General features: G+C 49.3%; 1 pseudogene; it reads right to left on the bottom strand.

The window, feature by feature from the left end:
- Nucleotides 1-12508: 12508 nt before the first annotated feature.
- On the bottom strand, nucleotides 12509-13441 carry LOC141727814 (olfactory receptor 14J1-like; annotated as a pseudogene).
- Between the last annotated feature and the right edge of the window lie 6349 nt (nucleotides 13442-19790).

Below are 19790 nucleotides of genomic sequence, written 5' to 3'. Positions count from 1 at the left end.
TCTCAAGAACACACCCAGGCCAATGCTCAGCACAGAAAAGCCCCGTGAGCAGCCCCAGGCTGGCCGTGGGCAGGCTGGGGGCAAACAGCATGGCTGGGGCTCTGCAAGGGCCCTGGGGAAGACGGGAAGGAGCAGCAGAGCAGGGGCTGATCCATCCCCAGTGCGCTGCACAGCCCAGGGCAGCGTCCCAGAGCATCCTCATGGAGCTGCCAACAACATCCCCCCTCTGCAGCCCTGGCCTCTCCCCCAGCTCACACAGGTGCCCCATCCTTGCAGGCACAGACACGGCAGCACTGGCTCAGCCGCCCCTGTTTGCATTGCACACAGCAGGGGGAGCACCCCCATGCTGTTGGTGTGGGACATGAACCTGAGGGAGCGCAAATGCCATCAGCCCCTGGGGCCAGCAAGGGCTGGGGGACACCAGGGAAACCACTCAGCTTTGTCCTGGCCTCTGCAGTCAGCCAGAGAGTTTGTTCCCATCAGCTGGGAGTTTCCTGTCCCACTGCAGACGCTGTTGTGCTCAGAGCCAGGGCTGCCAGGCAGCCACCCCCGAACTGCCCTGAGCATTTCCTTGGCTTCACTTTATTTACTTTCTTTACTCTTTGCTTTCTTTACTCTTCCTGCTATAAATTTCTTTGCTTTTTTTACGCTTCCTGCTACACATTTCTTCTTATTTCCCACTCCTGTTCCCTGCCCTGCAAACAGCCCATCCCTATTTGCCCTTTCCTCTCTGGCCCCACTTGCAGTTCCTGACTTGGCACCATGGGAATGTCCCTTGGGCAGCAGGATCATCCTACAAGTGCTGCAGGAATTGTCTGCAGGCTCCTGCAGTGCCTGGTGCTGCTCCCTTGCCAGAGGCACCCCAGGCCAGGGGGGCACATCTGGGCTGCTGTGTCTGGCTCTGGGGCTCCCTGTTCTGGGCAGTGAGGAGGAGCTGCAGAGGCTCTGCAGGACTGACAGGATGGGCTTAGGGGCTGGCAGGAGAAGCTGAGGGACCTGGGCTGCTGGAGCTTCTGAAGAGGAGGCCCAGGGCTCCTCCTGCAACTGCTCCAATGGTGGTTTCAGAGAATCCCAGAATCAGCAAGGTTGGAAACGACTTTGGGGATCATGAAGTCTAACCTGTGCCCTGGCACTGCCTTGTGTCCCCTGAGCCTCTTCTTCTCCAGGATAAACAACCCAGGCTCCCTTAGCGGCTCCTCACAGGACTTGTGTTCCAGACCCCTCCCCAGCCTTGTTGTCCTTCTCTGGACACGCTCCAGCCCCTCCATGTCCTTCCTAAACTGGGGGCCCAGAACTGGACACAGCCCTCGAGGTGTGGCCTCACCAGTGCCGAGTGCAGGGGAAGAATCCCTGCCCTGCTCCTCCTGGCCACACCATTCCCGATGCAGGCCAGGAGCCTTTGGCCTTCTTGCCCACCTGGGCACACTGCTGCTTCATGTCCAGCCTGCTGTCCATCAGTGCCCCCAGGTCCCTTTCTGCCTGGCTGCTCTCCAGCCACTCTGTCCCCAGCCTGTAGCACTGCAGGGCTTGTTGTGGCCAAAGTTCCAGACCCAGCACTTGGTCTTGTTCAACCTGACCTTGTTGGATTTTGGCCCTGGATCCAGCCTGTCCAGGTCCCTCTGCAGAGCCCTCCTACCCTCCAGCAGATCCACACTCACACCCAGCTTGGTGTCATCTGCAAATTTGCTGATGCTGGACTCAGTCCCCTCATGCAGATCATCAGTGCAGATACTGAAATCCACGCTGGCTGGCTCTGATCCCTCGGCCACCATGTGGGCGTTCTGTGATGGCACTCAAGGTGATCTGTTCCAGAACCTTGCCGGGCACCCAGGTCAGGCTGACAGGCCTGGAGTTCCCCAGCTCCTCCTAACAGCCCTTCTTGGGGATGGGCTCACACTGGTACCTCCAGTCCTCTGGGACCTCCCTACTGAGCCAGCACTGATGGTGAATGATAGAGAGCAGCTTGGGGAGCTCATCCACAGCTCCCTCATCCCCTGGGATGGATCCCATCTGATCCCACACACCAGTGTGCATCTGAGTGGCTCAGCAGGTCCCCAGCTGCTTCCTCCTAGATTCCAGGGGCTGTTCTGCTCCCTGTGCCCTTCCACCAGCTCAGGAGAACTCTTGTCCCAAGGATAACCTGTCTTATTCTTGGAAAATGAGGCAAAGAAGGGGTTAGGTACCTCAGCATTTCCCTCATATTTGGTAACCCCATCTCCCCCAATAATGAATGCAGATTGTCCTTGTACCTCTATTTGTCATTAATTTATTTATAGAAACCTTTTTCTTATCCCTCACAGAAGTGGCCTGGTTTAGTCTTAAGCTTTCACCTCTCTAATTTTCTTTCTGCATAACCTAACAATATCCTTAAACATTTCCTGAGTTACCTGCCTCTCTGTCCGAAGGTGATGCACTTTATTTTTTCCCCAAGTTGCTGCAAAAGGCCCATCACGTACAGAACTTCACCTGTTGGCTAAAGTACACCTCAGAGGAGGAAAATACAAGAGTCTATAAATTAAAACAGGGAAAGCAAGCTAGGAAAGTAAAAGAAGAGGCTGGGAAGGCTAACAAGAACTGGGACTCCCTTGACCACCTACCTCCCTCCTACCCTTGCAGTACCTCAAATCCTTCCTCCAATTCCTCTTTTTATGGAACCAATTCCTCCTCCTCTCCCAGCTGTCATTCCTTTACCACCTCCTAACCCAGTTACACCTCCACCACCTTTCCCTCCACCCTCTCCTTACTCTCTTTACTCTTCACTACCGTCCCCTTACCTCTGCCATCTCATGCACCCCTTATTCACCAGCAAGTTCCTGCTCTGCCTCCCCCAGCACAAATGAGAAGCCAAAAAACGTCTCAGAATATCATGCCCAAGAGTGCAGTTACCCAGTCAGCCTCCACAGCTGATGTTGTAACACCCGGTCCAAAGTGGCAAAAGTGAAAAATTGTTCCCCCTCAGAGAAGTTCCCATGGGCGGGGTGGCCAGGGAGATTGGATTTGTAAACGCTCCCTTGACTGCGTCCAAAGTTGGAAACTTTAAGAAAGAATTCCGACATTTAGTAGGAATTGCAAATCAAATTGATCCATTTTTAGCCCTAATATTTATACATGGGGAGAATTGAACTCCATCTTTAACATCCTATTTTCCCCAGAAGAGACTCGATTAATACGAACTGAAGGAATGAAAATTTGGGAGTGAGAAAACCAACCTGGGCCCCCAGGTGACCAAAAAATGCCTTCAGTGGAGCCTGACTGGGACCCTAATCAAGAAGAGGGGAGAAGGAACATGAGAGATTACAGGTCCCTGATGACCAGAGGGATAAAAGAATCAGTCCCTAGAGGGAGTAATACCAGGTTAGCGTTGGACGGCACCCAGGAAAAAGACAAGACCCCAGCACCATGGCTTAATGGGCTAAAGCAAAACTTCCAGATTTACTCTGATGTTGACCCAGATAGCCCAGAAGACCAATCTGGGGTTCCCTGCAGTCGGGGATGACCCCAAGAATCCTTTTTTCCCAGCCTGATGTTTCCAAGAAGGAGTCTGAATTCTTTGGCTCTGGTTTCCAAGGTTGTTTATTGTTTCTTATCTATAACATTTTTTCTCTGGCCTGCTGAGATCTTTTCAGCAGGTCAGACAGAGGCACACTCTCCATCCTGGGGCTGGTGTCTACGATTTATCCTATGAACTATGTGTACTTTATTTATCATTATTTTCCAATACCTAAAGACACACAGCAAGGGACTTTCAATCAAAACAAATGCACCTTTTATTGCATGCCCATAGCAAATGTAACAGAAGGATTAGAAAGGCAATAAAGGACAGAGAGAGAGAGAAAGGAGGGTTGGGTTGGGGGAATAGCTACCAACAGGGAGATGAAATCCTTCTGGTCTGGCCAATAGATCCATCTGGTAACGTCGGGGATGTTATGAACAAAAATTAAGTTAATATTTTTTTGTGAGAAAGAGTTACAGGGACGCAGCCAGGTCTCTGTCTCTGCCAGAGTTCTTAGTGTTTTGTCATGGTAATCACGGGTCGTTAGAGCTTATCTCCTCTTTTGTATTAGTAAAAGGCCTGGCTGGGTGGGGTAGATGGCCCTTCCCCGAGGCAGCGCGCTCTTCCAACATAGGGAAGACACCTGAGAGGGTGGGGGGGGTTATGCAAAGTGGCTCCAAAGACCAGAGAGCTTTGTGAGACCATGACTTGAAACCCACAGAGAAAACCCCAGAAACAACGAGCCAAATAAGAATTGAGAGACTAAAGTGGTGTCTGGACATGAGGAGCCAGTTGCTGAGCCTGCGGAGATGCAGAGTCCCTCTCGCCCTGAGCAGAGAGAGAGGGGAATGAAGGAGGGGATGATAGGACTAGTAAAAGATGGGATCCCCTGGATTATCTGCCTCCTTCTGCCCCTCCACTTTATAATCCTCTTCTTCAAGCACCTCAAATGGCAGGTCCGGTTCTTCCCCCGGCTGCCATCTCACTACCACCTGTTCAAACTCCTCCTTCTACCTCTTCAGCTTCCGCTATGATAAACCCAATATCCCCTCCAGCTCCTTCTGCACCACCACAAGTGCCTACTCCACCTGCTGCATTCTCCACCCCTTCTCCAGCTGCACTTAATATCCACTCAGGCTCTTCTCCCCCTCCTATTGCTGTCACTTTACCTTCTCCTAGTTGGGACACAAATGCCTCCTCGCCCAGTAAACAGCTGTCAGCAAATACACCTGCTGATGGGCAGAAAGTTCAGGGTAACCCAGATATCCCTCAAAGTAGTTTGGCATCTGAAGATGGGCCGTACTGTAGCACCAGATCCAAGACCTCCAAGGCAGAGAGACTCTTTCCCATCAGAGAGGTTCCTATGGGAGGAGTAGTGGGAGGTGTTGGCTTTGTGAATGCTCCCCTAACTGCTTCTGAGGTGAGAGGATTCAAGAAAGAGTTGGGGCCTTTAGTTGAGGACCCAGTGGGCATAGCTAACCAAGTAGATCAATTTCTAGGTCCAAATATCTACACTTGGGGGGAGATGAATTCCATCCTGAGCATATTGTTTTCCCCAGAAGAGGTCCAGATGTTTAGGGTGGCTGGCATAAGAATTTGGGAGAAAGATAACCGTCCAGGACCCCAGGTGCCATCAGGCGAACAGAAATTGCCACTAACGGATCCCAGCTGGAACCCTAACCAGGAGGAGGGGAGGAAGGCCATGATGGAATATAGGTCTTTGATAATACGGGGGATCAAAGAGTCAGTTCCCAAAGGAACTAACACCCAATTGGCATTTGAGGGCATGCAGGAGAAAGATGAAGCTCCTGCTGCCTGGCTTAATCGCCTAAGGCAGAACTTCCAGTTGTACTCTAGAATAGACCCAGACACCCCAGAAGGTCAAATGCTACTAAAAGTCCAATTTGTTACCAAATCTTGGCCTGATATAAGGAGGAAACTGGAAAAGATGGAAGAGTGGCAAGCGAAGGACATAAATGAGTTATTAAGAGAAGCATTGAAGGTGTATTTAAGGAGGGAGGAAGAAAAGGCAAAGGCCAAGGCTAAGATCATGGTTGCTGTAGCTAGAGAAAGTGCAGGGTGGGCGGGACCACCACCAGGAGGAGGCAAGGATAGGCCTCTTGTACTGTCAGGTGCAACGGGGATAGAGACCCTTCAAGTCCCTTTGAGAGAACGACATTGCTATTACTGTGGAGAGCCAGGACACACCAGGAGGTTTTATAGAAAGCTCAGTCTCGATGTGGCAATAGCCAGGGAACAAGATGATGTCTGGAAAGATCCTTAGAGGTGATGAGTAGAGGGTCAGGGGCTTTACACTTTAGGGGACCCGATGAAACATCTAAAAGAGCCCTTGGTAAACTTTATGGTGGGACCCCTAAACGAAGAATTCGAATTTTTGGTTGACACAGGAGCAGATAAGTCCTGTCTCAACAAAATAACATCTGAAGTTAGACAAAAACAGCTAGGTAGAAAGGATATCCAATAGCACCAAAACCGGCCAGTAAAACTAAACTTGTAATAAGTGGTGTGAAAGTAAAAGGCACCTTATTGTTGTCTTGTTGTGTGTGTGAGAGTGAGTCACAAGCAAAGTCAGCCTCAACTTCCCCGGCAGGTGGGAAGGGGGCAGTGGGAGTGTGTGTGTGACCTGCAAACCAGGCTTGTGTCCCCCGGGCGGGTGGGGGCTGTGACCAAGGTGTGTGTGTGTGTGTGTGTGTGTGTGTGTGTGTGTGTGTGTGTGTGTGTGTGTGAGACCTGCAAACCAGACTAGGGCTCCCCAGATGTGTGACGAGCCGTAGCTGTAAGAGTGTGAGTGACACGCAGGCAGCCTCACAGGTGAATGTGCACCAGGGGCAACCAGAGTCTGGGCCCTTCCAAGAGGCTCAGATACCTGTGGGCCAACCCCCAGGGTGAAAGGGGGGGCTATAGGGACCTGTGATTTTCTATCAATAAGTTTGTGTCTTAAAAGTGTAGAGGAATGTGTGAAAGTGAATGAGAAATGAGAGAGTGAATATAAACAAATTAGAATAGAGGTAATGCAGTTACAAGCTTTACCACATTTTCTTAGAGGGAAGTGTATTGTGTAGAAGAATGGTGTAAGAAAAAAAAAAAAGGGAAAAAAAGAGATAAAGTGTAAGGGGTTGAAAGAAATATTTAAGCTGTAAGTGAAAGTAAGAAACAGAAGCAAGAGATAAATAAATAAGATCTTGAAAATAGAACAGAAAACCAGTGAATTAAATACACAGAAAAATAGGAGAATAAAAGTACTTTGAGAGTTAAGTTAGCTGAGAAATACAACTCCTTGCAAAATACAGAGTATGTAGAAGTTGATGAGAGAAACATACAAGCTATGGAAAAAGAGAAATTACCAATAACATTAAACAGAGAACCTGAGTTTTGATAAAATCATTAAATAGCAGACCATTAATACCTGTGTTTGAAAGCCCATTTCAGGTACTCTTACTAATTTGACTGTGAAGACCAAAAAGAAAAAGGTTGGACTCACATCACTCTCACCCCCTGGCATTGGACCAGGATTCAACATCAGGTTTTTTTCCCTCTGGCATTCTGGCATTGGACCGGAGTGCACCCCATTCTCCCTCTGGCATTGGACCGGACTCCACTCCTTTCTCCTTCTGGCATTGGGCCAGAGTCCCAGTTTTTCTCTCTGGCATTGGGCCAGAGTCCACACCACTCACTTCCGGGCACTGGATAAGGATTCATCCACTTCACAAGCTAAATCACCTGAGTATACTGTGATAAAAGGACCAAAGGATTTAAAGTTGACTCTTAAAAGAAAGAGTCAAAAAGACTGAACTGTGTGGGAAAAAATTGGCATCAAGAGTTCTAATATTGCTTAAAATGTTTCAAAACTGTTTTGTGTAAATTTTGTTGGTAAAAAGTTTAAGGCTGTAAATACGTAATTCTAGTTTAAGTTCCCCAATATACTTCTAAAGACTCCAGGTTAATCCTCTACAGAACACTCCCCTGATGGGGGGAAACTAAAATTTGTAGGGAATAGACCAAGAGAGGTTTAACCAGAGAAGCGGGTAGAAGGGACTCTAAAGAGCTTGGAAGCTTCTCCTCAGTAAAATTCCCCAAGAGGCAAGGCCGGGTGGGCAGGCTGTGCAAGATGACCCATACCGGACTCTTGGGAAGGGTAGTAATGATGGCTCTGATTGCTGGTGGTGCTCTGGGGAGCCCAGGAGAGCCGTGCAGAGGGTGCTACCAACCCCGCTATGAGGAGGAAGTGAGCTCCTTGTTGAGAGTCCACAGCAGTTCTAACCATGATTGTGTTAACCCCTCCCAATTGTTTCTTTATCAGAAAAATAAGAGAATGTATTGGATAGCACACAATACTGCCACTTTTAGGCAGCCACTCCTGGGAGAGTGCCCTATAGAGGAAGCCTGGTTTTGCTTTGAATGTGATGCTGCTGAAACAAGCTCAGCAGATCTAGTAAAAAGCAAAGAAATGGTGAAAATGGTAAGAAAAATTGTTTGTTACAAGTATTTATATGAGTGTACTGGGAAAGAGATAAACCCCTTTTGGAACGCATTTCAGGGGAGCTCTAAACCCCTAGGTTTGATCTCATCTGGCAACTGCATTGCTAGGGTGATAAAACCAATTTTCTTATTACCCAAAGAAACTGGATCAAATTTGGGAGTTCCTATATATAATGATTTGAGAGAAATTCAACAAAACCGGGAAAGTGAAATAGAAATTGAGAAAATCCAAAATGGTAAAAGCCAAGTTCGGATCCCAAAATCTGTGTTGAACAAAGTCATCCGGCTCCAGGCAGTATTAAAAATAAAGAATTCAATTATTAGGGACATTTCAAACGAAATAAAAAGATTGGCATGTGTAAATAATCAAGATCAAACTCCTACACTTGATCCCAGTGGGTGGGAGAATTTAGAGATTTTCAGAAAATATGTATGGGAAAAAGTGGTTTTTCTCGCTGTGTGTGTACTTGGAGGATTGCTCTTTTTACTATGCTTATTTCTCTGTTTTAGTAAAACAGTATTGGCTGTACAAACCAACCCGGAGAAACCAAGAAAAGTAACAAGGTTAAGTAACCATGATTACCAAAGTGCACAAGAGATTTATAGTAGATTCAAAACAAAAAATTGTGAGTTGATGCGAGCTTAAGAATTTAAGCTCGATCAAAGAAAAAGAGGGGGGACTGTTATGAACAAAAATTCAGTTAATATTTTTTTGTGAGAAAGAGTTACAGGGACGCAGCCAGGTCTCTGTCTCTGCCGAAGTTCTTAGTGTTTTGTCATGGTAATCACGGGTCGTTAGAGCTTATCTCCTCTTTTGTATTAGTAAAAGGCCTGGCTGGGTGGGGTGGATGGCCCTTCCCCGAGGCAGTGCTCTCTTCCAACAAAGGGAAGACACCTGAGAGGGTGGGGGGGGTTATGCAAAGTGACTCCAAAGTCCAGAATGCTTTGTGGGACCACGACTCGAAATGCAACGAGAAAACCCCAAAAACAATGAGCCAAATAAGAATTGAGAGACTAAAGTGATATCTGGACATGAGGAGCCGATGGCTGAGCCTGCAGAGATGCGGAGCCCCTCTCGCCCTGAGCAGGGAGTAGTCCCAACACCGGGACTAGCCACCTGGGAAGGTCACAGGATTAACACCTGACGGGGACACCACGCCCTAAAGGCTCCCACGAGGACCGGATCCCCCGGCTCTGCCCCTAGCGGACAGAGCTGCGCATATCCTCCTCCTCTGAGTCGCCCTGGGAGATGCGACAGGGACTGCAGCCCTGCCGGGACGCCCAATCCTGAGCTGATCACTTTTAATAAAGGCATTAAAAAGGAGAAGAAGTCTCCTGGCCCTGTTTATTTCAAAAGACAATCAGAATTTGCTGTTTAAAAATAGAGAGCAAACTTTTTTTAGCTTATTTTTGTGAGTTATATTAACACACCTGAGTTTTGTTTGAGCTTTATAGTATATAGAATTCTTTTTTATATCTGTTGTATAGCATATCTTATAATTAGTGATAGCCTTTTTGGGTTTGTTTCCCTAGTTTAGATCCCTTGTAAGAGAAAAACCTTACTAACTGAAAATACTGTTTAGTTGTTAGAATTGTCTATTTTTGTGTTGCAAAGAATGTGACACACTTAACCCATTGAACTTTTCTTTTTTTTTTTTTTAAATAAAAACAGGGGATATGTTGGGAATTTAGTTGTTAGAAAATGGAAAAGTATAAGATCATAGTTAGTTCCAAATTTTGCAGGTGTGAGATAATGTGTCCTTGATTTTCTTAAAACATGATAAAGAAATGGACAGTGAGGCAGGAGAGATAGAGAACGTAGTCTCAAAGGAATGTGGATGAGTTAATGCTATAGTTTAACCAATATATTGCTTGGCTTACAGAATATTTATAAGCTTATTATTTGTTGTATAAGTGTTTGATATTTGTTCAATAAAGTGGGCCATGATGAACCAATTGGTGTCCTGGTCCCCTTCCTTCGACACTGAGGTGTGTGCTGGAATTAAATGCCCAACATTGCTCATTCTGTGATTCGGGGAACCAGCCACAGAGCAGTTGTGAGAGCCTGGGAATAATGGAATCAAGGGGCCATCGCTCCATTGCAAGGATTCTGGGAACTGAGGGAACAATTGTGACACTGTGGTGCCCCATGGAACCAAGGGTCCCTGGTGACACTGCAGGATCTTGTGTCACCAGGGCTCCATTGTGACATTGCAACACCAAGGAATTCATTGTGGCACTCTGAGGCCTCATGGAACCAAGAAGCCTCTGTGACGCTGCAGGGCCTTGTGGAACCATGCAGAGCATTGTGACAGAGCACGACCTGGTGTCATGATGGGGCCATTGTGACACTGCAGGGCCCCATGGAACCAAGAGGCCAGGGCTGCTCCTCAGGGACTCCTGGAAAGAAGGTAACATGTTTGATACCATGGTCGCCCTTGGGACCAAGAGGCCATTGTGACACAGTGGAACCAAAGAAAACATTGCTGCACTGCCAGACCTCATGGAACCAAGGATCGATTGTGACACTGCAGGGCCTTGGTGGGGCCCAAGGATCCAAGAGACTTGATGACACTGGGAGGGCTCATGGAATCATGGAGACCATTGGGACACTCAGGGGCCTCATGGAACCATGGTGATACCAATTTGTCTGGGAGTGTTGATCTGCTGCAGGGTCCTAGACAGGCTGGATCTAGGGGACAAATCCAACAAGGTGCGGTTTAACAAGTTCAGGTGCTGGATCCTGCAATTTCACCACAACAACCCCTGCGCAGCACTACAGGCTGGGCACAGAGGGGCTGGACAGCAGCCAGGCAGAAAGGGACCTACAGGGACTGATGGAGAGCAGGCTGGACATGAGCCAGCAGTGCGCCCAGGTGGGCAAGAAGGCCAATGGCTCCTGGCCTGGATCAGCAATGGTGTGGCCAGCAGGAGCAGGGCAGGGATTCTTCCCCTGTGCTGGACACTGGTTGGGCAGCACCTCGAGTGCTGTGACCAATTCTGGGCTCCCAAATTAGCAAGTACATGGAGGGGCTGGAGCATGTCCAGAGAAGGGCAACAAGGCTGGGGAGGGGTCTGGAACACAAGTCCTGTGAAAGGCAACAGAGGGAGCTGGGGTTGTTTATCCTGGAGAAGAGGAGGCTCAGGGGGGAAAAGACAGTGTCAGGGCACAGGTTGGACTTGATGATCTCCATGGCCTGTTCCACCCTTGCTGATTCTGGCATTCTCTGAATCCACCCTTGGAGCAGTTGCAGGATGAGCCCTGGGCCTCCTCTTCAGAAGCTCCAGCAGCCCAGGTCCCTCAGCTTCTCCTGCCAGCCCCAAAGCCCATCCTGTCAGTCCTGCAGAGCCTCTGCAGCTCCTCCTCATTGCCCAGAACAGGGAGCCCCAGAGCCAGACACAGCAGCCCAGATGTGCCCTCCTGGCCTGGGGTGCCTCTGGCAAGGGAGCAGCACCAGGCACTGCAGGAGCCTGCAGACAATTCCTGCAGCACTTGTAGGATGATCCTGCTGCCCAAGGGACGTTCCCATGGGGCCAAGTCAGGAACGGCAATGGGGAGTGGGGCCAGAGAGGAAAGGGCAAACAGGGATGGGGTGTTTGCAGGGGAGGAAACAGGGGTGGGCAACAGGAAGAAATCTGGACCAGAAAAGAGGAAGGAAAGCAAAGGTGAAGCAAAGGAAATGCTCGGGGCAGTTTGGGGGTGGCTGCCAGGCAGCCCTGGCTCTGAGAAACAGCACCTGCAGTAGTGGGATAGGAAACTCCCAGCTGATGGGAACAAACTTTCTGGCTGACTGCAGAGGCCAGGACAAAGCTGAGTGGTTTCCCTGGTGTCCCCCAGCCCTTGCTGGCCCCAGGGGCTGATGGCATTTGTGCTCCCTCAGGTTCATGTCCCCACACCAATAGCATGGGGGTGCTCCCCCTGCTGTGTGCAATGCAAACAGGGGCTGCTGAGCCAGTGCTGCCGTGTCTGTGCCTGCAAGGATGGGGCACCGGTGTGAGCTGGGGGAGAGGCCAGGGTTGCAGAGGGGGGATGTTGTTGGCAGCTCCATGAGGAGCACTGCCACCCCCAGGGCTGTGCCCGGCCCCGAGAGCACTCAGGCCCTGCAGCAACACCAGGGCCACCAGGGCAGCGGGGCAGGGCCACGGCAGCAGCACTGGCAACACCAAATGCTGCTGCTGCTGGGCACAGCTGCTGGGCCAGCACTGATCTGCCCCCAGCTCTGCACACAGACATGGCTGCTGCAGCTCCAGAGAAGGCAACAAAAGGGCATCTCTGCAAAAAACTGCTGGGAGATCTTTTAGTTACTTTAAAGGCACCAAGAGCTCATTGACACAGTTTGTGGCCACAGGGAAGGTGGAGAGAAACACAATGAGAAATGGCAAAAACAATTATATTTATTAGTTAACAAGATTAATAAAGTAAAATAAAAAGAGAAAGAACCCCCAAAATGAAAATAACAAGAAGGATCAAAGATCACTTTCATTTCAAGTGATTTGCAGAAATTGGCCAGCAGTTTATTGTTTCTGAAACCATCCAGTCATCAGTTTCCACACTGCAGCCTTGAGCTCCTGGTTTCTCAGGCTGTAGATGAGGGGGTTCAGGGCTGGAGGCACCACTGAGTACAGAACTGACAGGGTCACATCCAGGGATGGGGAGGAGATGGAGGGGGGCTTCAAGTGAGAAAACACAGCAGTGGTGATGAACAGAGAGAGCACAGCCAGGTGAGGGAGGCAGGTGGAAAAGGCTTTGTGTCGTCCCTGCTCAGATGGGATCCTAAGCACAGCTCTGAAGATCTACACATAGGAGAAAACAATGAATACAAAACAACCAAATGATAAACAGGCAGTAACAGCAAAAAACCCAAGTTCCCTGAGGTGGGATTTAGAGCAGGAGAGCTTGAGGATCTGTGGGATTTCACAGAAGAACTGGCCCAGGGCACTGCCACGGCACAGGGGCAGGGAAAATGTACGAGCAGTGTGAATGAGAGCATTGAGAAAGGCACAGGCCCAGGCAGCTGCTGCCATGTGGGCACAAGCTCTGCTGCCCAGGAGGGTCCCGTAGTGCAGGGGTTTGCAGATGGACACGTAGCGGTCGTAGCGCATTATGGTCAGGAGATAGTATGCAGCTCCAATGAAGAACAGAAAGAAAAAGAGCTGAGCAGCACATCCGGAGTAGGAGATGTTCCTGGTGTCCCAGAGGGAATTGTGCATGGCTTTGGGGACAGTGGTGCAGATGGAGCCCAGGTCAGTGAGGGCCAGGTTGAGCAGGAAGAAGAACATGGGCGTGTGCAGGTGGTGGCCGCAGGCTACGGCGCTGATGATGAGGCCGTTGGCCAGGAGGGCAGCCAGGGAGATGCCCAGCAAGAGGCAGAAGTGCAGGAGCTGCAGCTGCCGCGTGTCTGCCAATGCCAGCAGGAGGAAGTGGCTGATGGAGCTGCTGTTGGACATTTGCTGTGCCTTAGCATGGGGATCTGTAACAAAAGAAATCATGGAATAACTGGGTTTGGAGAGGACTTTAAATATCCCAGCACAGCGTGGGGGCACTTTCCCCCCACTGCCTGCCCAGGGCTCTGCTGCCCAGAGCTGTCCCTGCCAGCAGCTGCTTCCCTGTGCCCAGGGCTGGGCCCTGCCAGTGCTGCCAGAGCCCAGCCCAGCCCTGGGGGCTCAGCTCTGCCCTGCAGACCCCTCCCAGCTCAGGCACTGCCCAGGGGCAGCTCTGGCTGTGCAGACTCTGATGGCTCTGTCAAAGCAACCCTGAGGAAGTTGGAATAGTGTCATTGATGCTGCCTGTGAGGGGCCCTGTGATGACTTCTGTCACTGCCTGACTTGTTTAGATCAGAGATAATTTTTTTTTATTTGCCTCAAGCTGAACTGAAATGAATATCTTTGGTCAATTTCCCATTCAGGTAACCCAAAACATTAGATTAAAAATGCAGGACTTCCCCTTTCCTGCTGCCCCTGCCTTACTATGCTCCCTGTATAATCTACTTGGAAATGTTCTGCAGTTAAATGCTGGGATGGGAGCAGTCCTGAACAATGCAGCATCCTCCCCACACAAGGAGAACACTTCCAAGCCTTACCAGCTGTCTCCTCCCACCCAGACCTTGTCCCCCCGTGCTGGGAGCAGCTGCCAGGGCTGGCTGAGAGCTGTCCCTGGCAGGCAGCAGAGTCCCTGCCCCAGCACAGCGCCCTGGGCTGCAGGACCCTGCTGTGCAGGACAGCCCTGGGCACCCCTGGCTGCTCTGCACAAGAGACAATCAGAGAATGTACTCACAGGGTCTGTAGGCATTGCGATGTTCCAGCTTTAGGAGATGGCTCCAGGAGATGCCGCTGCATTGTCCTGCAGCCAGAGGTTCCTGTGCCAAGGGCTGGCAGTGATTCTGCCCCAGGCACTTCTCAGCACCTTCCCAGCCCTGCCTGATTGAAGCTCTCTGTGCCTCTGTGCTGTGCCCGGGGTGGCTGCAGGCAGTGCCCCAGCCCTGCTGGACTGGCAGAAGAGCTGCTCATCAAGAGAAATGTGCTTTTGAAGCTCTTCTTGGTTACCAGGAGCTGCCTCTGTGCCAGGAGCCCAGCCCAGCTCAGCAGCACAGACACAGCACAAGGACTTTAATGAGCCTCTGGGGCTTTGTGCTCAGGCCCTGAACATCAGTTCCTGAGAGGGAGCTGAAGAAACCTCTCCAGAACTCCAAGGCAGAATCCAACTCCAAAGTTTCTTGGACAGTTAATGGGTCTCAGAGAGGCACATGACTGAGAAAGTGTCCCCAGGCCCCAGGCAGAGCAGAGAACTGGAGGCAATGATGACAGGTGGGAACAAAGAGAAGCCAAGTCTTGGTGTCCTTGGGCAGAGCAGGGTCTGTGCCACCAATGGCTGGGAGGAGACACCTTGTGCTGAGGCACTGGGGCCTCCTGGCACAGCCCCAGCCAGGCTGGGCACTGTCAGCCCCTTGTCCTGCCCTCAGCATCCCCCGCTAGCCCACATCCCAGTGGCCTCAAGGATCTGCTGGAAGGAGTCCCTGGGGAGCCTTGCTCAGGAATGGCCCTGGGGGCTCCTGAATGCTCCCAGGGACTGCAGACTTTTCCAAGGAATTTGGGTTTGGCTTTTGCCTTGGAGTCTCTGAGAGTTTTGTGGAATCATGGCCTCCAATTATCTGCTGTAATTAGGCCTTGGAGAGGCTTTGTCAGTAACAACACTCAGTGGGGCTCATTAATGCTTCAAAGTACTTTAGTCATTTTAAGGTACTTGGTGTTTCCCTTTTGATAAAGACTTTGTGAGATGTTTGTTCAATCATGGCCCCAGTTATCTGCTTTAATGAGTCCCTGGTGAGTTTTGTACTGACACTCAGTGGTGCCTATTTATGCCTTGTGATACTCAAGGTTTTTAAGGTACTTTATGGATTTAGGAATACTTTTAGGTACTTTTAAGGGTTTTCCTTCCCACACTGAGTCTCTGAGAAGTTTTTGTACCATCCTGACCTCCAATTCTCTCCTCCAAGGAGTCCATGAGGAGCCTGTGTTGGGTATGATCTTCCCCCTTTCTGTTTCACAACAAAGTTGGAACTGAAAGAATTTTTTAAGACTTTCTAAAAGCATCCAAACAATCATAGGATATTTAACAATAAAAAAACAACCATTAAGAGAATGAATAGTCCTGTTTTATCTCAACATCATCCAACCCTTTAGTCCCTTGGATTCAAAGAGTTGTTTGACCCAGTCTTTGTTTTTGACTTGGAGCTTCTTGAACCCTTCCTTCAGTACCTGAATGCTCTTGTGGATTGACTCACTGTGGATGGAGAGGTTCATGCAACACATGCCCTCAGAGAATACACAGCCATGCCCATGTGCCCAGAGTAAAAACTCCATCACTGTTCTACAAGGTGGCATGTCTGATGGTCTCTATGTCTGAGAGCAGGCCACTCAATGTGAGGGAGGTAGCATTGGTTTGCTTACTTAACAGGCACCCAAGATGGTCTGATTGTCCTAAAGCTTTAGCTGCAGCCACCCAAGGCAGTCCACATTGGGGGTGCTACCATCTGATACCTGGATTAAAGCTTGCAAAGCCATCTCTTTTATATCATTCAATACTTCTCTGGGGATACCTGCTGCTTGATCATCTGCTAGGCTGTGTAGTCCTTCTCCAGCTGGATGATTGTTTGTCAATTCAACTCTTGCCTCATTATTAGCATAGTCTGCAATTAATTGATTTAGTAAATACTTCCATTCCCCTTCCCACAGGGTGTATTCTGTAGGTGACAACAACATGGTCATAATATATTTTAAATCACATGAGGTTGAGACATGTGCTGTAAACATGGCACTCATTAGGCCATTAAAACAAGCTAAGTCCTTCCTATGGTCTTTAGCTGCCCTATACCGATCCTTGATTTCCCCTCAAACTAATGGCTGATACCTGGGATTCTGCCCCCTTCTTTCATAACATACCAGGGCAATGAGGAGTTTCAAGGCTATTTGCCAGTCTCCTTTCTTAATTTCTTCTTTCAGGATCCTTTCCCAGGGATCTTCTCTGGTTGAAGAGCGAGATGGCTCTGAGGAGTCCAAACTGTCTTCTGGGGAGGAAGAATAACTTGGAGCAGAAACATTTGGATTAGAAATAGTGTGACCGTTGGGCTTAGTACCTGTGACCATGGGGTCATATTGTTGCCGGAGGGTGAGGCAAAGGGCACTGCCATTTTGTCAAGTGTTGGGGAGGAAGGGTCTTGATTTAAGATGGCATACCCCTGGGCTGGCATTCTGGAGGCATGGCCCAGGGGGAAGGTGGAATGATTAAAAGTGGGGGCGTGACCTGCAGTTCTGGGGGTGGAGTCTGGAGGTTCATTCAGGGTGGAAGAGAAGGTTGTGGTAGCAGGAAGTGGAGGAGCCAAGATGGAGGGAGGACAGTCAGGCTCAGGGGCATCTGGAAAATTTTTAATGATCCACTTCACAATTGATTTTTATTTGTTCTTTGAAGATATTTGGTCATGATCAGTGAGAATTAACTTGGCGCATCCATATACACACCTTTCTACTTTGGAGATCCGGCTGCCCATTTTTCTCTTTCTCCACCTTAGGTGGAGCAGCCACTGGAACACCCCAAATCAATAATGGGATGTGGGTGCATATTGTAAAAATGCAGTAGCAAAATGGGCAATAATTGTCCTGCGTTTCCCTAAACCCACATGCAATCCTACGCAGGTGAAACTGTCGTTGTCCCTGTGGATCTTGGCCAAGGTCCCTCGAAGCAATGATAAATGTGCCCGCCCAGCACAATCCACAATCCCGGGGAGCACTGGCCTCTCCATCAGCTAACCCCAGCTGACCCGACTGAATGTCAGGGTCCCTGTTCGGGCGGCAAAGGTCGCAATGAGGGTGGCTGTGACAAAACTTTCTGGTTCCCCAACTTCAGGGCAAGGGTAGTGAAAATGAAAAGAAGCAGATGCTGGGGATGATGAAACAGGAAAGCCTTATAAATATGATTGCCTGGCAAAAGAATTTGAGAATATGGAAACTATAAGTGAGATTGAAATGAAAGTAAGCTTTGAGATACCAAGCCTTGGTTACTGAACAACTGGAAAACAATGGTATGGCCGGCTGAAGGTAATCTTCTTTTGATGAAACAATACCTCCTGCTTGCAGACAGGTCCAAGGGTCAGAGCAGACCCTACTAGCTTGGCAGATGGAGTCCAAAGAGTAGTTTTTAGCGTTTAAAATGTAACACAGTATGGTAATGAAATGATTCTTATAGGCTGCATGTAAATGGTATAAGATTTGTATCTTTTACTATATTGGTTAGTGAAAATTAGAATAAGCAGCACAGAAGAAGATTTGTATTGTAATGGGAACTCCCCTCCTCTTTCTGGGATTCATTTCGGGCGCCTCTTTCCGAGCTCCTCTTTCAGGCCTGCTCTGAGCTGTGGCTGGCTCCAAACAAAACCCCTGCACCCACACCCTTTAAAATAAACCACAAGTTCCGAGATCTGGCTTCAGACATCTCTTGTCTCTGTCCCTCCCAACCATCCTAGTCCCCAATGATCCTACAAGCAGGATCAATGGAGTTGTCAAAAAAAAACTTTAATAGCAGGGTGAAAAACAATAAACATGGAGAAGTCCAGCACAGTACAAGGGGTGGGATTCAAAGACCTGAGGTAAAGGCGAAGAAACAATATATAAGCTTAAGGGTAGAACACTCTAGAACAATAACCATATAGGGGAAACAAGTAACCAATAGGGGAGGAGAACTTGGACAACTTAGCATAACAACACTAAAGGCTTATGGGGGAACTCTCAAACTCACCCTAAGTTAAACAAATGATTCCCAGGGCTTAAAACTCACGCCCAATACTTCTGGGGTAAAATCTGGCTGACTCTGAGTTACAGCTGGGCTAACTCCCATATCGCTGCTTTACTCTGGTGCCTTGGGACCATGCAGACCAACAGAGCCACAAAGATGTCCTAGCTTCCACGAGGCTCCACAGTGTCACAATGGTCCCTTGGATCCACGGTGCTCTGCAGTGTCACAATGGCCCCTTCATTTCACAAGGCTCCCAAATGTCACATTGGTCTCCATAGGAAGGAAACCACAGAGCCCCCATGTTTCAGAAGCTGATGAACGGCAACCACTAGAGGCCAAGGCAAGACCTGTCTGTCCTGCCAGGTTAGGTTGGAGCAACTCCTGGATATTTGAAATTATGAATGTGGAGTCCTGATTTAAAACATTTGTGCCTGGAGAAGAGGGATGGGGGTTTCTTCATAAAAAGAAAAGCAGAGAGCCCTTTCCAGTGTTTGGAAAACAGGTAAGTGCTGCCCCTCAGGAGTCAAAGACCAGCCAGACTTGTCTGTCCTGGCAACTTGTCTGGCAGGAATACTTGTATACACAGAAATTTGGAGGTGGAATCCAAATTTTGACCATGGATACCTGGAAAAAAGGGACAGTTCTTTTCCATAAAAAAAAGAGCCCAGAGCCCCAGTGTTTCAGGGGCAGATGGGAGTGGCCTTCAACATTTCAAGGTCAGCCAAACCTGTCAGGTGACCCCAGGGAAACCAAGGCAGCCACACCTATTTCATGTTCCCTTGGCTCCACAGGCCCCTGCAGTGTCACAATGGTTTTCTTGGTTCCATGATGCCCTAAGGTGTCATAATGGCCCCTTGGTTAGTCAAGTCCTTAAGGATCTTAATGGTCTCCATAGTTCCACAAGGCCCCACAGTGTCCTAATGGCCTTTGGGTTCCATGAAGCCCTGCTGTGTCACCATTGCCCCTTGGTTCCATTGGGGCTCAGTAGTACAAGAATGATTCCCTTGATTCCACAACTTCCCATAGTGTGAGAATAGCCTCATGGAAGCATGGGACCCTGCAGGGTCACAATGTTCCTTTGGTTCCATGGGGCCCCACAGTGTCACAATGGTCTCCATGATTCCGTGGGGCCTTGCAATGCCACAATGTTCTCCATGGATCCACAGCGCCCTGCAGGATCACAAGAGCCCTTTGGCTCCACGAGGCCCTGAAATGCAGCAATGGCCTCTTGGTTCCACAAAGCCCTGCTGCTTCACACTGGGCCCTTGGGACCATGTAGCCCAAGAGAGACACAAATATGTCCTTGGCTCCATGGTGCTCCGCAGTGTCACAATGATCCCCGTGGTTCCACAAGTTCCTACAGTGTAACAATGCCCTTTTGCTCAAAAATGCCCCGCAGTGTCAAAGTGGTCTCCATAGGAAGGAAAGAACCGAGCCCCAGGTCATATGAGAGGCAGTCCCGAGAGGCTGAGGCTAGCCACAATTGATTGTATTGGCAAATTTTGTTTGGGA

This window comes from Zonotrichia albicollis, unplaced genomic scaffold, assembly GCF_047830755.1.
Source record: "Zonotrichia albicollis isolate bZonAlb1 unplaced genomic scaffold, bZonAlb1.hap1 Scaffold_254, whole genome shotgun sequence".
NCBI classification, from domain to species: Eukaryota; Metazoa; Chordata; class Aves; order Passeriformes; family Passerellidae; genus Zonotrichia; species Zonotrichia albicollis.
This window is presented reverse-complemented; position numbering and strand designations above follow the sequence as displayed.